Source organism: Hippocampus zosterae, chromosome 9, assembly GCF_025434085.1.
Source record: "Hippocampus zosterae strain Florida chromosome 9, ASM2543408v3, whole genome shotgun sequence".
NCBI lineage: Eukaryota > Metazoa > Chordata > Actinopteri > Syngnathiformes > Syngnathidae > Hippocampus > Hippocampus zosterae.
The window spans coordinates 22,350,346-22,363,673 of NC_067459.1; the positions used below are offsets into that span (position 1 = coordinate 22,350,346).

Sequence of the window (13,328 nt, forward strand, 5' to 3'; positions counted from 1 at the left end):
TAATAACAGCCGCATGTTTTCGCAAAAACGCTTGCACCTTGGCGCATTATTGAACCAGGTGGCCGGCCTGAGCAGCACCTCTCGGCACCCGACGTGACTTGCTGGAGTCCAGGCAGGAGGTGGAGGTGCGCAAAGTGCGCGTCTGAGGAACTGCAAGAAAATCTCCAGTTGTGCAGGATGTCGAGTCGACCACTGTGAGGTGGACACTTGGAAACGGCCTCCCACGCCGATGGTATGTGTCCGTGTGAGACGGCGTGTCATTCAATTTGGGAGAGAAATTCAACATGACATGAACGCAGTGCTATTTTCCGGCTGGATGCATTGTTAAGAAAACCTGCCATTGTAATCCCCCACGAAAGGCTTGACCGAGTCTATCTGGTGTGTCGACCTGGAACGCTTAAAAAAAAAAAAATTATGTTGACATTAAATACCGAATCGGCGGCCCGGTAGTCCAGTGGTTAGCACGTCGGCTTCACAGGGCAGAGGTATCGGGTTCGATTCCAGCTCCGGCCTCCCTCTGTGGAGTTTGCATGTTCTCCCCGGGCCTGCGTGGGTTTTCTCCGGGTGCTCCGGTTTCCTCCCACATTCCAAAAACATGCGTGGCAGGCTGATTGAACACTCTAAAATTGTCCCTAGGTGTGAGTGCGAATGGTTGTTCGTCTCTGTGTGCCCTGCGATTGGCTGGCAACCGATTCAGGGTGTCCCCCGCCTACTGCCCGAAGACAGCTAGGATAGGCTCCAGCACCCCCCGTGACCCTAGTGAGGATCAAGCGGTACGGAAGATGAATGAATGAATGAATAAATACCGAATCAAATGACGTGTTCTAATGAATGAACCAATTGAAGGCACCTACACATCGTTACGTAGAGGAATGAGATTCAAACCGAAGAGGTCTATCGTAAAGAGAGAAAAAAGCTGTTTTTCAAATGTAGCAATTTTTTTTTTTGCTGTCGCAATAGCTGAACTGTATACCATGAATCTTTCTGATGGCCTCTTTACAACGTAGTGTTTATTAGGCTATGCCAAACAGGGCAGATTCATTACAAGTCAAATCTACAATTTGTACTTATTGCAGTCAGATGTGATGCTTTGCTTATCAAAAGCTACGATGCGAGCCACCCAGATATTCCATAAAAGCACATCTGCTCGGCATATGACCGCGCAGCCATAACATGGAGTGCAGTACCCCGCCGTAAGGGAGTCGGCCTATGCTCGCTGATCCACCGGCAAAAATGAGTCATTGGAAGAGACACCGCATAGCGCCGCCGGGGGATGAGACGGAAGCAAGCGCGAGGTGCCAGGAAAGCCGAGAGTGGCGCAAACGAGAGGCTTATCACGTTTGCAGGCATGCGGGTGTGCTTCGGGTGGACTTTTCCGTGTGATTTACGTTACGCCATGGCTGACAGAACCCGGAGCGATGACCGAACCGGCCACCCAGCACCAGTTGCCCGTGTGGCTTTTGATCCATTTGCTGAATGTACTCATTCAATCGTTTTTTTTTTTCCAAGATGGCGCCCGAGTAGGCAGCCTTCGGCAAGTGCTCTTCAAGAGCCTTGCTTTTTTGTTCTTTTTTGCTGTTTTTGTCTTTTGTTTTGTCACATGTTGTTTGTTGTTTCATTGTGTGGACCTGATATGGACTGTTTTCAGCGCTTTTTGGCCACGACATTCGTCAAAGGAGCAGTATCTGTGCTTGGTGGTTGCGCCTTCTCGGCAGCACGCCTGTACCAGCACAGATTTTGATTGGGAGGAATGTCGGCGCCATTGACTGTCGGTGCTGGACAGACCTGGGGCGCTTGTGTTTTTTGCGCCAGCAATGGGCAGCATTTTTCACAACCCCGATTTGTTCAGTGGCTATGTCAGCGCTGTTGGACAGTCGGCGTTGGTGCGGCTGGATGGATGGCCGCTGAAGTTGAGGATGAGGAGAGAGGAGCGTTGGCGAAGAGCGCCGATGCGTATTTGGAACCGTGAGTCGCCGCTTGGAATTGAAATGGATTTCCATGGGACAGGAGAAGTGAACCAATCTCTTTTTTCGTCAACGGATGCTACAGCTTCTTGTTGGCTTTGAAACTTAGCTTGTAGCCGACGTGTGCACATTTTGAGCATGACGTCTCTGATCCACTGGTTAAAGGACACTTTGATTCTCTCCTCTTTCATCTCAAACCGCTTCAAACAACAAAGCGTGTGACGGAAAAGTGGTTAGGACTGCACGACTGTCCGTGTTTTATGTTATGTGTTGTGTTTATTATTTTACTTTGTTAACTGTTTTGTAAAGCGCTTTGTTACAGCTGCCGCTGTTGTGAAAGCGCTATATAAATCAGCATGTATTGTATTGTATTGTATTGAATGTCACCAAGCCCGTCTTAGCCCGTCTTTAGCGCGTTTTCCAATACCTATCAAAGAACGTCTTCGTACGTGCTGTACACAATATTCTCTTTTGTGCCTGAGTCTCTCACGCTGGCAGCAGCAGAGTCACATTAATCACCCCCGCGCAGCCACGAGACAGACGTGGACAGTGGATGGGACCATATATCTGAAACTTGAAACCACAATGCCTCATAGCTTATGAACAATTGTCTGTCCACTATCGATCACGCATCTGGATCTTATTGCCTCGTGCCCTTTTGCACCAGACAGTCATCTGGAGCCCGTGGAAGACTGTGATGACTGGTCGTGTGATTAATCAGAACCATATAGGTGAGGGGACGAGGCAACGACAGATTTTGACCATGGGGCAGAGGAATAACGGGTGGTCCTTTGGCTCTTGGGTGATGAGAACACCGTTGCTTGAATTGTAATGGAGGAGTTATGGAGATTTCGCTCTGGCATTTACATTTTCCGTTCGTCTACGTGTTGTGCCCGGCGATTGGCTGGCTACCGCAGTTCAGGGTAGGGATAGGCTCCTGGGACTTCCTGGGATTGGCTCCAGAAAGCCCGCCACCCTACTGAGGAGAAGAGGAATAGAAAATGGATGGCCGGGTGGATTTACGTTTTCAGTCAGTTTCCCGTTTTACACAGTTACATGGAATTTTTGAGTCAGACTTGTCATGGATCTCTCTCTCTCGCTCTCTCTCTCTGGACTCCAACCACCCAGAATGTGCCAAATGAGGCACGGAAATACAGAGCCCTTGAGTGTATTTTAGTAATTTCACATTTCTTGCCATGGTGAAATGTCGCACATTCATGGCGGATCTGTCTTGTGCGATACGCCAGCCGTCATCCCCAGCCCACATATTGCTGAGCCCGGTCGCAGAGGGAATTTTTTGCAGCGGCCGGCTGAATGTTTCTTGAACCAAAAGCAGAAGCCAAAACGTGGAAAAAAAATTAACGACTGAACACATGAATTCTGATAGACGTCACATGAGTCCCATCCTCGAAATGTACTCCTTTTCTCCTTGAACATCTACAATCACATAAAAAGTGCTGCCTGATCCAATTCTCCGACTCATCTCCATGAAGAGTCAAGAATGACTCCAACACGTCCAGTCATCCTCCCCTAAAATGTCCTCTGGGCTTTCATCTTCGAATCCCCGTTTAACTCTGCAATGATACTGTCAACTTCTCAGGGAAGGAGAAGATCTGTTATAAGGCTGGCTCTCTACCTCGCCATGCCGTCACATCCGGATATGTTGAAAGGCTTGCAGTGAAAAGATGAAGTGTGAAAGTCTATTGACCTTCCAAAGCCTCTCGTCTTCAATCCCCGGAGTGTATGTTGCAACAAATCACGATCACTGTCTTGGTTATGGATCGCAATAATGTGATTACTGATCTTGCCTCATTAATCCATTCATCCATCCATCATCCGTGCAGCTTCTCCTCACGAGAGTCGCCGGCGCGCTACCACAACCGTCTTCGGGCAGTAGGCGGAGGACACCCTGTACCGGTTGCCAGCCAGTCGCAGGGCACATGTAGACGAACAACTCACAATCTCACCGAGGGACAACCTAGTGTGTTCCATTAACCTACCGTGCATGTTTTTGGAATGTGGAAGGACACCAGAGTACCCGGAGAATACCCACACAGGCACGGGGAGACCATGCAAACGCCACACAGGATGGCCGAAGACTGGAATCGAACCGTGGAACACTGTACTGTGAGGTGGATGTGCTAACCATACTTACATTCAATAAATAATTTTGGGTCGAGTTCTGAATTCTACGACTTCGGCGACATTCATCCGAAGCTGTCGAGAATCCTGTCTGAGATAAGCGATCATATCAGGTGGAGTATGTCTCCACAATGCAACTTCTTCAAAGCGGAGCTGTGGTGGCCTACCGTCTTACTTATCCTGCAACCTGATGTGTGCAAGCTTTAAATTACAACCACACTAATGGCTTCCACCCCAACGTCGAGTGAGTGTACCAGACTGTTTGCTTCTGCAGAGACATTTTACTGTGTCTGCATCATCTGACTCAATCCAAGGATGCGTCCAAAATCGTTCCCCATTCAACTGCGGACAGGCCTGGCTGTTGTCATGCGAAGACTGCAAAATCAGGACATTTTAGCAGATGTCAAGGAGACTTGCAGGAGAGAAAATCCAGATAGTTATCATGTACTGGAACTTAAAAAAAAAAAGACAAAGTATAGCAATGCCCTATACTGTATATGCCACAGTGTGTGTGTGTGTGTGTGTGTGTGTGTTACTATAATGGTAACAGACCCTAGCTTGTCCTGAAAGCTCTTCTTCACAAAGACCACATCAGCCATCACAACAGTATTTGCACGGGTTAAGCTAAATGTTTGATTGATTCACATTGCTATATTCTGCGTTTTAGCCTCTCGATTATACGGACCTGCAAGATCTCCACTTGTGGATGATGTCAAAGTTGACCACTTCGAAGTGGCCACTTTGAGACCACCCTCAACCCCTGATGCAGGTCGGTTCTACGGTCCGACAGCCATTGTATCTGGATACGTGAGGCTTTTTAGAAACAGGAATTACTGTCGTTGCCTAGCAACACTTAGGAACGACTGATGTTGGTGAGCATATCTTTGAGCTCCTTAGCATATTCCTTCAGAAGTCACCCAGGAAGGTTGACCAGCATGGTTTGATCCTGCCGATGGTCCTCTTCATGCTGGCCGGAGCCAAACACGCGACGTCGTTATTGAGGGGGGGGCAAAAAATATGGAATTTTGCTATCAAGTTGTAATCATTTTACAAGAACAAAGAAACATAACAGTTGGTTAGATTTATGCTTATAATGGGGAATAAAAGTATATCCACATGTCCTATATGAGAAAAAAACCCTCAGACGATATACAAATAAGAAAAAACTGCCCCTGATCTCTACCTGAACCAGTCGAGAGAAAATCACTTCATGATCCTTAAATAGCTTTGATTTGCAGATGAAAATAATACAGTTGGATGCTAAGCAGCCACGTCCAAATTTCCAACCCAAGTTTCCTCGCTCATATCTGAATGACTCATGAGCACCATCGCAAGCAACTGCCCGTCCAGTCAGACGAGCCCAATCCTCCTTTGGCACCTCTCCTCCTGCCATTTCAAGGTGATAATCCCCAATTATGAGTGCCCTCTTTGGGAGTTCGCAACCCTTGCAAAAAAAAAAATACATGGAAGCGAAGAAGTATGTTCACAAACAAACACAAGGCGAGAGGTCGGATGGTCAGGTGCCCCAGACAACATTCCCTCGTATGATTAGGCTTAGTCAGCCATCCAACCTGTCGCCAGTAGCTCTACTCGGCCTTAACGCCCGGACAGTCGGTTATACAACACCCGCGTGTGTGCGTGAGGGAGCAAGAGTGAGAGAGAGAAAAAGTAACCGAGACAGTGAAGGTGTGTCGTATCCACAAACCCTGGCAATGGCGGTCTGTAGGTGCATGTGTGTGCGTGCGTGCGTGTGTCAGGATTACCGACAGGACCCCGGCAGAGCCTAGCATGGCTTTTCTCTCTGGAGCCCGGCGGTTTTCCGACTGAGCTCGCTCCTGTGCGCCCACGAGTCCAAGATTGCAGGGTGATTTCCCATTTTCAGATTCTCATCAAAGAAAAGGAGGCCCCCCCATTATCAATGCCTTTTTGTGACGTTGAAATGTATCACTCGGTCGTTTATCCCGAAATATATTTTTCCATGAGCAGCATTATTCATTCATTCATTCATCTTCCGAACCGCTTGATCCTCACTAGGGTCGCGGGGGTGCTGGAGCCTACCCCAGCTGTCTTCGGGCAGCAGGCGGGGGACACCCTGAATCGGTTGCCAGCCAATCGCAGGGCACACAGAGACGAACAACCATTCGCACTCACACTCACACCTAGGGACAATTTAGAGTGTTCAATCAGCCTGCCACGCATGTTTTTGGAATGTGGGAGGAAACCGGAGCACCCGGAGAAAACCCACGCAGGCCCGGGGAGAACATGCAAACTCCACACAGGGAGGCCGGAGCTGGAATCGAACCCGGTACCTCTGCACTGTGAAGCCGACGTGCTAACCACTGGGCTACCGGGCCGATGAGCAGCATTAGTAAAACAAAACAAAAACTGCAAGAAAAGGAAAAATATCGACATTTGTTGCCAAAAAGTCTGAATGACACATATTAGCCCCCACCCCCCCCGCCCCCCACCCCCGTGTGTGCGCGTGCCTCGCGCGCCCGCATGTGTCTGTGTGTGTGCGCGTGGTAATTGGGGATCGTCTGACTGACGCTCCGTTTTTTTTCCATGGTGTGAGTCTGACGGGGAATGCCAGAGCTGTTACCTCAGACATCAAAGATCGAAATGGAAGGGGCCCCGTGTGCCAACCGATAGCGGGAACACAAAGTTACACGGCGGCGCGGGGAGCGGCAGCGTCCGCCCTTGCATCAGTCATGCGCCTACTTTTAGATGACACAAATATTCATTGATATTTGTGCAAAAGGGCAGCAGGCTTGCCTCACGCTTCAGAAATTTCAAAACTTTCTGGGTGCAACTTCACCTCGCTTGTGTGTGTTTATTATTATTATTATTATTATTATTATTATTATTATTCGTGGCAGCCCAGTCCAGTGGTTAGCACGTCGGCTTCACAGTGCAAAGGTGCCGGGTTCGATTCCAGCTCCGGCCTCCCTGTGTGGAGTTTGCATGTTCTCCCCGGGTCTGCGTGGGTTTTCTCCGGGTGCTCCGGTTTCCTCCCACATTCCAAAAACATGCGTGGCAGGCTGATTGAACACTCTAAATTGTCCCTAGGTATGAGTGTGAGTGCGAATGGTTGTTCGTCTCTGTGTGCCCTGCGATTGGCTGGCAACCGATTCAGGGTGTCCCCCGCCTACTGCCCGAAGACAGCTGGGATAGGCTCCGGCACCCCCCGCGACCCTCGTGAGGATCAAGCGGCTCGGAAGGTGATGATCAATGAAGGGACTGGCTGATTTGTGGATGTTTCTGTCATTTAGCTTGATGGCACAGATGTTTGGTTTTTTTTGTTTGTTTTTTTTTCAATGGTTAAACGGCGAGCACACGACAGAGCTGACAGAGCGATATCAGTCCGTTTTGCCAAATTACTCGGACAGCCTGAACAGACATTCGTTGTTGTGCGACTATTTATTATTATTATCCTTATGAAAACAGAGAGGGGTCGGTGTATAGGCTACACTTCCAGAGTGTATACTCTAAAAATAATAATGTTGTTTATAATTGCCGCGATTGTCATAAACGTTAGCATTGTTATTGACATTAGCCTAAGCCACTTAGCTTGAGCTAACCTGGCCCTTTGTTTTCCGTTCACGTGTAAGTGCCATTTATAACTCTTTAGCTACGTTTGCTTTGTTTATATAAAAACGCTGAACTCTCACAACCATGTAGTTTCAAGGTCCGGAGCAATAAGACGCCGTTCTTGCTCAAATGCTAAAATTGAATGCTAATGCTTCCAATAGTACTACTTAAATAACAAATAAATGCAAACATTTTACCCATGTGGTGAGTAGATTTATGGCAATGCAAGGTGTTTTAGGAATTGGTAATTGCCCAATTTTGTTTTGGATTATACATTTTTGTTAAGCGCTTTGTTACAGCTGCCGCTGTTGTGAAAGCGCTATATAAGTCAGCATGTATTGTATTGTATTGTCTTTCCCCTCAGGTTGGGACGGATTGAAAAAATCAAAAGTAAACTACCTGTTGGGGGACAATCAGCGGCGCAACTCTCAATGGGTTTTTTTTCATTATGGTTTCCCTGTTGGTCGGCACGAGTAAATCACTTTTATTAAAACGTCTATTTGGTCGCTTGTGTGCATGTGCCCCCCCCCCCAAAAAAAATGCACACTTGCGGTAAACACGCTTTGGCCGTGTCTTTGCAACACTGAGAAATGACGCAGTTCACCGCCCTAAGAAAACAAGAAGCCGGAACAAAATTTAATTCTGTCGTGTGTGTTTTTTGAGTGGGGGCCCACCAAATGTCATTGGCTTGGATGGCAAAAAAGAAAGCCTCCGAGCCCCAACGGCCCGCAGCTGCCGACTGCTGTTTTCACACCGCGGTTTTACGTGTTGTGTGCAAAAGTCGGACAAAATCACCAGGACAACTTTGCACGGAGACCCCCCCCCAAAACCCCGCCCCCTTTCCCCCAACCTTCATGCCTACTCGAGTGCATGCAGTCGTGTTAGTTGTGTGGTCAGCGCCGGCTTTTTGCTTGGAGCCAAAGCCACAGACAAAGCCACAGCAGGTGGATGGGTTGCGGTGCGGAGGAAAGGGTCGGCGGAGGGGGGGGGCGGTGGTCATGGATTACAGGAGGCTCTGTGCCTCTCCACATCACGCTCCTCGACTCTGAAGAAAAGGTTGATTAATCGCAACCTAATAGGATGGATGGGCCCACACTTGGCCTTTCACTGCGGTGGGACACCAGAGACATAATACTCTCCTCTCGCTCACACCATCAACAACAAAGTCCTTCTTTTGCCACAGCGTGTCCGCCGAATTAAACACGGCAAACGAAATGAATCCAAACGTCATTTATACGAGTCGGCGAATTGCTTGAAAATGAGGAGCGACGAAAATGCTTACCGGGGCTGCGGGTAAAGTATTTCATATGTCAAGCTCTCAAAGTGATTGGATCTGACAACTTTATTGGAACGCGGCTTTGGCAAAGGAAGCCGGCCCACTTTCTCGTGCAATAAAAAGACAACGGAACAAAACGGAGCGCGCAGACGGATGCTTTTTTTAAAACATAATGAAACTCCAATGGCACGCTGGAGAACGCAAACCTTTTGCCAAGGCCGAACAATTCCTAAATTTAGATCCGCCCTGCGCCCGATTGCGCAACATCACGCGGTACGTGGCCGCCGTTCTGTAAAATGCTGACTCATTCATCCATCATGAAATGACTATTTTGAGATTAGAACCAGAAGCAGGAGCAATAATCGCATATGAATTGTTGTCCGTTTGCCCACCGCTGATGAATTCCAACCTCCCCGCGTTACTTAGCGAGAATAAATGATTAGTTACAATGTGAAGTGATGCAACGTGCTAACAACGTAGCGCTTCATCTGAATTTAAATGGTCACTTTCATTTTGGCTTCTGGACTTTTTTTTTTGCACCCATTTAACAAACTGGTGAAGCACTTTTGTGGGGAAGTTGTCTCCTTATCTCGCCGTTGTTCGGTTCTTTATCAGATTGGTCGCAGGGAGAAGCTTCCCGTCTTTCCACTGAAGGCAAGGTCGACCATAAAAGTTCAGTTTCGAAACGGGTCGCGGGCTTTGAAACTTAAAAGAGTGAGTCGAGTCAGATTTGTGACGGATAAAAACCATGGGTGCTTCCCCGGCTGACTTCAGGTGAAAGACGACACCCTCGAATGGTCGCCACTCAATAGCGGAGGGCAAAGAGACGCACAACGTCACCGCTCACATTTACGCTAGGGCCCAGAGCGGGACCTGAAGCCGCGCTGTTGGCACGGCAGTGAATCGTCACGCCATCGGTGACACAGTAGTAGAAAATATCTTTCGATTACGGGCATGATATTTAAGACCGGCGCTTGATGGCGTCCGCTCATGGATGACACGACAGGTCTCACTTGCGGTGCTCTGCTGATGTCTGACAGGCTTTGTAATGGACACCTCTTTGGGCCTTTCAACCAAGCTCAGTCTGGCCCCTAGACCTTCACAAGACCTCTGGGAGCCCTCTGTTGACTCCCTATTGTCTGCATAAGCGTGTGTGTGTGTGTGTGTGTGTGTGTGTGCGTGTGTCTTTGGATGCCTCCCGGGGGCCAGGGACTCCTCTTTGTCTCTGCTTGGCCGCTGTCAGATTGTGTCTTTGTTATGACAGTTGGGCTGCTTCTATACAGACTAAATCACCTCTCTCAGCTGTTCATTTACTGACCTAACCCCTGACAACACACACACACACACACACACACACACACACACGCGCGCGACTCATTCTCACACTCTTCTACCTCACTGCACCAAGTGAAAGTCTCCGCATCTTTTCCAAGAAGGAGAACAGAGGATGAAGACAAGAGGAGGATGAGCAGGAAGGGTAACAAAGCGAGGGAAGGGCAGGTCAAAGGGCATTTGACCCGCTGACCTTTGCGTTGTTGGTGGGGCGGGGGAGGGGGGGCCAGAGGACACAACAAGCCTAGCTAATGAGTACCTCCACGCTTTGTACAACACACAGCACGGCAGAAAAAGGGGAGTGAGGACTCTGATTTCAATCCGATGAATTTGGGTGACAGCAAGCGAATCTTTGCGAAGCAATTCGAAGCATCACAAGTTGAAGCTTCGTCCCTTTGGTTCAGTCACTTGAGCTCCTTCTGGCCGGGGATTTTGGGCCCCATGAGGCCATCAGAAAAGTTTGAGTGTGAAATTGTGAAAAATCTGCACTAAATTGATTCCCATCCAAATGCGCTGTCGGACGGTTAAACCAAAACCAGAATACGAGCCCCCAAACTATGCGGATCGGCGGGTGCCGAACGGCGACTCGGCAGTGGTCCTCCGCAGGCTCCGGAGCGCATGCTGCAAAGGAGACCAAAAGTGACACTAGGAAAAGGTCAGAAAGTGAAAGAGGAAGAGACTTGTCAAAAGTGACATAACTCTTAACTTGTGTGCACGTATTGTTGGTGTGTACATGTGAATGTGTGCTTGTGTTTGTGTGTCTCACGGGCGAGTAAATGTTAGAGGTGTGAGAGGCGCCCATGTTACCGGGGTGATGGCCCGGGGGTGCCAAGCCCCACGGCAATATAAAGCCTGCGCTTTACCAGAATGCCTTTTGTGCCGGCGATGTGTGCCCGATCCAGTTGCCGTGACGATGAGAGGTCGATAGGGTAACGCGTCTGCTCGGACCCCCTCTCTCTCTCTCTCATGACCCCCTCCGTGTCCTCACGCTCTTTACCGGTCACACACACACAAACGATAATCAGCAGATGATCATTCGGGGGTCTATTGAGAAGTTGAAACAATTGCTGTAAACGCGCGCTATTAATTCCGAAAATGACGATTTGAGAACCCCCACACCCCCAATACGGACGAATACAGTTATGTTATTGAAAATCACAGCCTCAGAAATGATTTTGCACTTGGGGGGATGTTTTGCAAGCCGAAAACTTGATTTGTTAGCAACTTTCAGATCCACAAAAAAAAAAAAAGAAGTTGTCGATGCACTTTCGGCCATTTGTTGAACAGGAAAAGTAGTCAAACGCACAAATGCAAAATGAAAAGACTCACAAGGGCCATGGAGAAGACCATCGCGAGGAACTCACCACACAGTAAACGGCCGACTGGAGCCAAAATCTGAGTTTGAGACATTACTCGCTTGGCCACGCCCCCCCTCGGAGACACCAATAAAATATTGTGGTGTCAGGGAAAGGGAATAAGATTTCTTTTTCAAGGGGGGAAAACACGTTTGCTCTCCAAAAAAAATAAAATTACAGTCTATGGAATGGAATGAACTGGATTCTTAATTCACTAAATAAAGGTTATATGAATTTATTATTATTTTTTAAAATCTAGATGTGTTGAATTTACAAAGAAGTGCTTGTTTATGTGTGTACGTGGGCCGCCTTACAGGGTGAAGTTCCCCTCCGAAGGAATTGGAAGAGTTGGTCCAATTCCTTTTTTTCTTTTCTTTTTTTTATGCTGTAGATTCAAACCATTTGTGTTTGACTTCAAACGATGAATATGAGACACCATTTCGTCATTATCACCATTCCAGCTTTTATTTGTAGGAATTTACATCTGGATCTGATATCGTAACTGAGAAGATCCCGTTATTTGGAAGAGAACGGCACCAGTCTATGGTGAGATTTACCAAAAAACCTGCAGGACATCTTGCGTACCTGCCGTTGTGTGTGTGTGTGTGTTTGTGTGTGTGTGTGTGTGTGTGTGTGTGAGAGCGAGAGACAGAGAGAGACTTTCAGCATTATATCTTTCCATTGTCTTCTATTATGTGTGCATTTTACAATGCAGTACTGTTTTTTTTAATGTGCAACAGAAACATAACATTCTTATCAATGGGGGAAAAAAAAATTTGCTCACAGAATTAATCAAACTTTTAAGTCAAAGCACCACTTTACTGCAAAATGCAACATCGACTGTATTCTCCATCATCATCTCTGTCCAGGTCTGTGTGCACAATGTATCCATCGATCTACCTGCCATTTTTAGTTTGACTCTCAGCATCTCTGTCGCAGATTTGCTGGTCATTAAAATATGGGAGTTTCTTGTTTTACCATCTTTGACACATTTTTCTCACACAGATTTATTCCATGATGAAGGAGCCCGATTGAATTTCGTTCTTCATCATTTGGGCTGCTTTGCTCACTCCCGCCCTCTGTTGGCCAAGCAGCGGTACAGTTAGCTTTGCGAGTTTTGTGCTGTGTGTGTGTGTCTTTTAGTGTTAGTCGTGCGGTTGTGCAGTCTCTCATCAGAGTGGGGTGTATTTTAGCTCCTTGCCTCAAACCCAGCACCCAGCAAGTGAAATAAGACACACACACACACACACACACACACACACACACACACTCGCGCACCCTCACAAGCCTCATATGAAAGTAAACGTGTACTTCAGGTAGAGGGAAGTGGCTGCTGCTCACATTCATCTGTACTTTCCCAAAGTTAGAAAGTGGATGTTATTCCATACTATCTGAATAAAAAAAAAGAAACAATTCAGCATTTGAAATAATATTCTCACAATTTGACGAGGTGTCACAAAATAAGCATTTCTAAGTTTGGAGTGCTTTCTTTTTGGAAAAATAAATCATATTTGTACTCACGTATTTATACCGGTGCCCCTTCTTCGGCATTCAGCCAGCAAATCATTCTGACGACTCGTTGCATTTTATTTGGGCCATGAAGCTACACTGAAGTAGATATTCAAACAATTTTCAAGGCTGTGTAGAAATGCAAATACCAGACTGCCTTTT

At 47.5% G+C, this 13,328-nt stretch overlaps 1 long non-coding RNA gene across 1 annotated transcript in view; it reads left to right on the forward strand.

Annotated features, from left to right (window-relative positions):
• Positions 1-437: 437 nt before the first annotated feature.
• The window catches only part of LOC127608117 (uncharacterized), a 37,257-nt gene continuing 24,366 nt past the window's right edge, over positions 438-13,328 (forward strand). The window contains exons 1-2 of the long non-coding RNA XR_007964184.1: positions 438-485; positions 7,023-7,172. This is a non-coding gene — a long non-coding RNA (uncharacterized LOC127608117). The remainder of the gene's footprint in view (positions 486-7,022; positions 7,173-13,328) is intronic.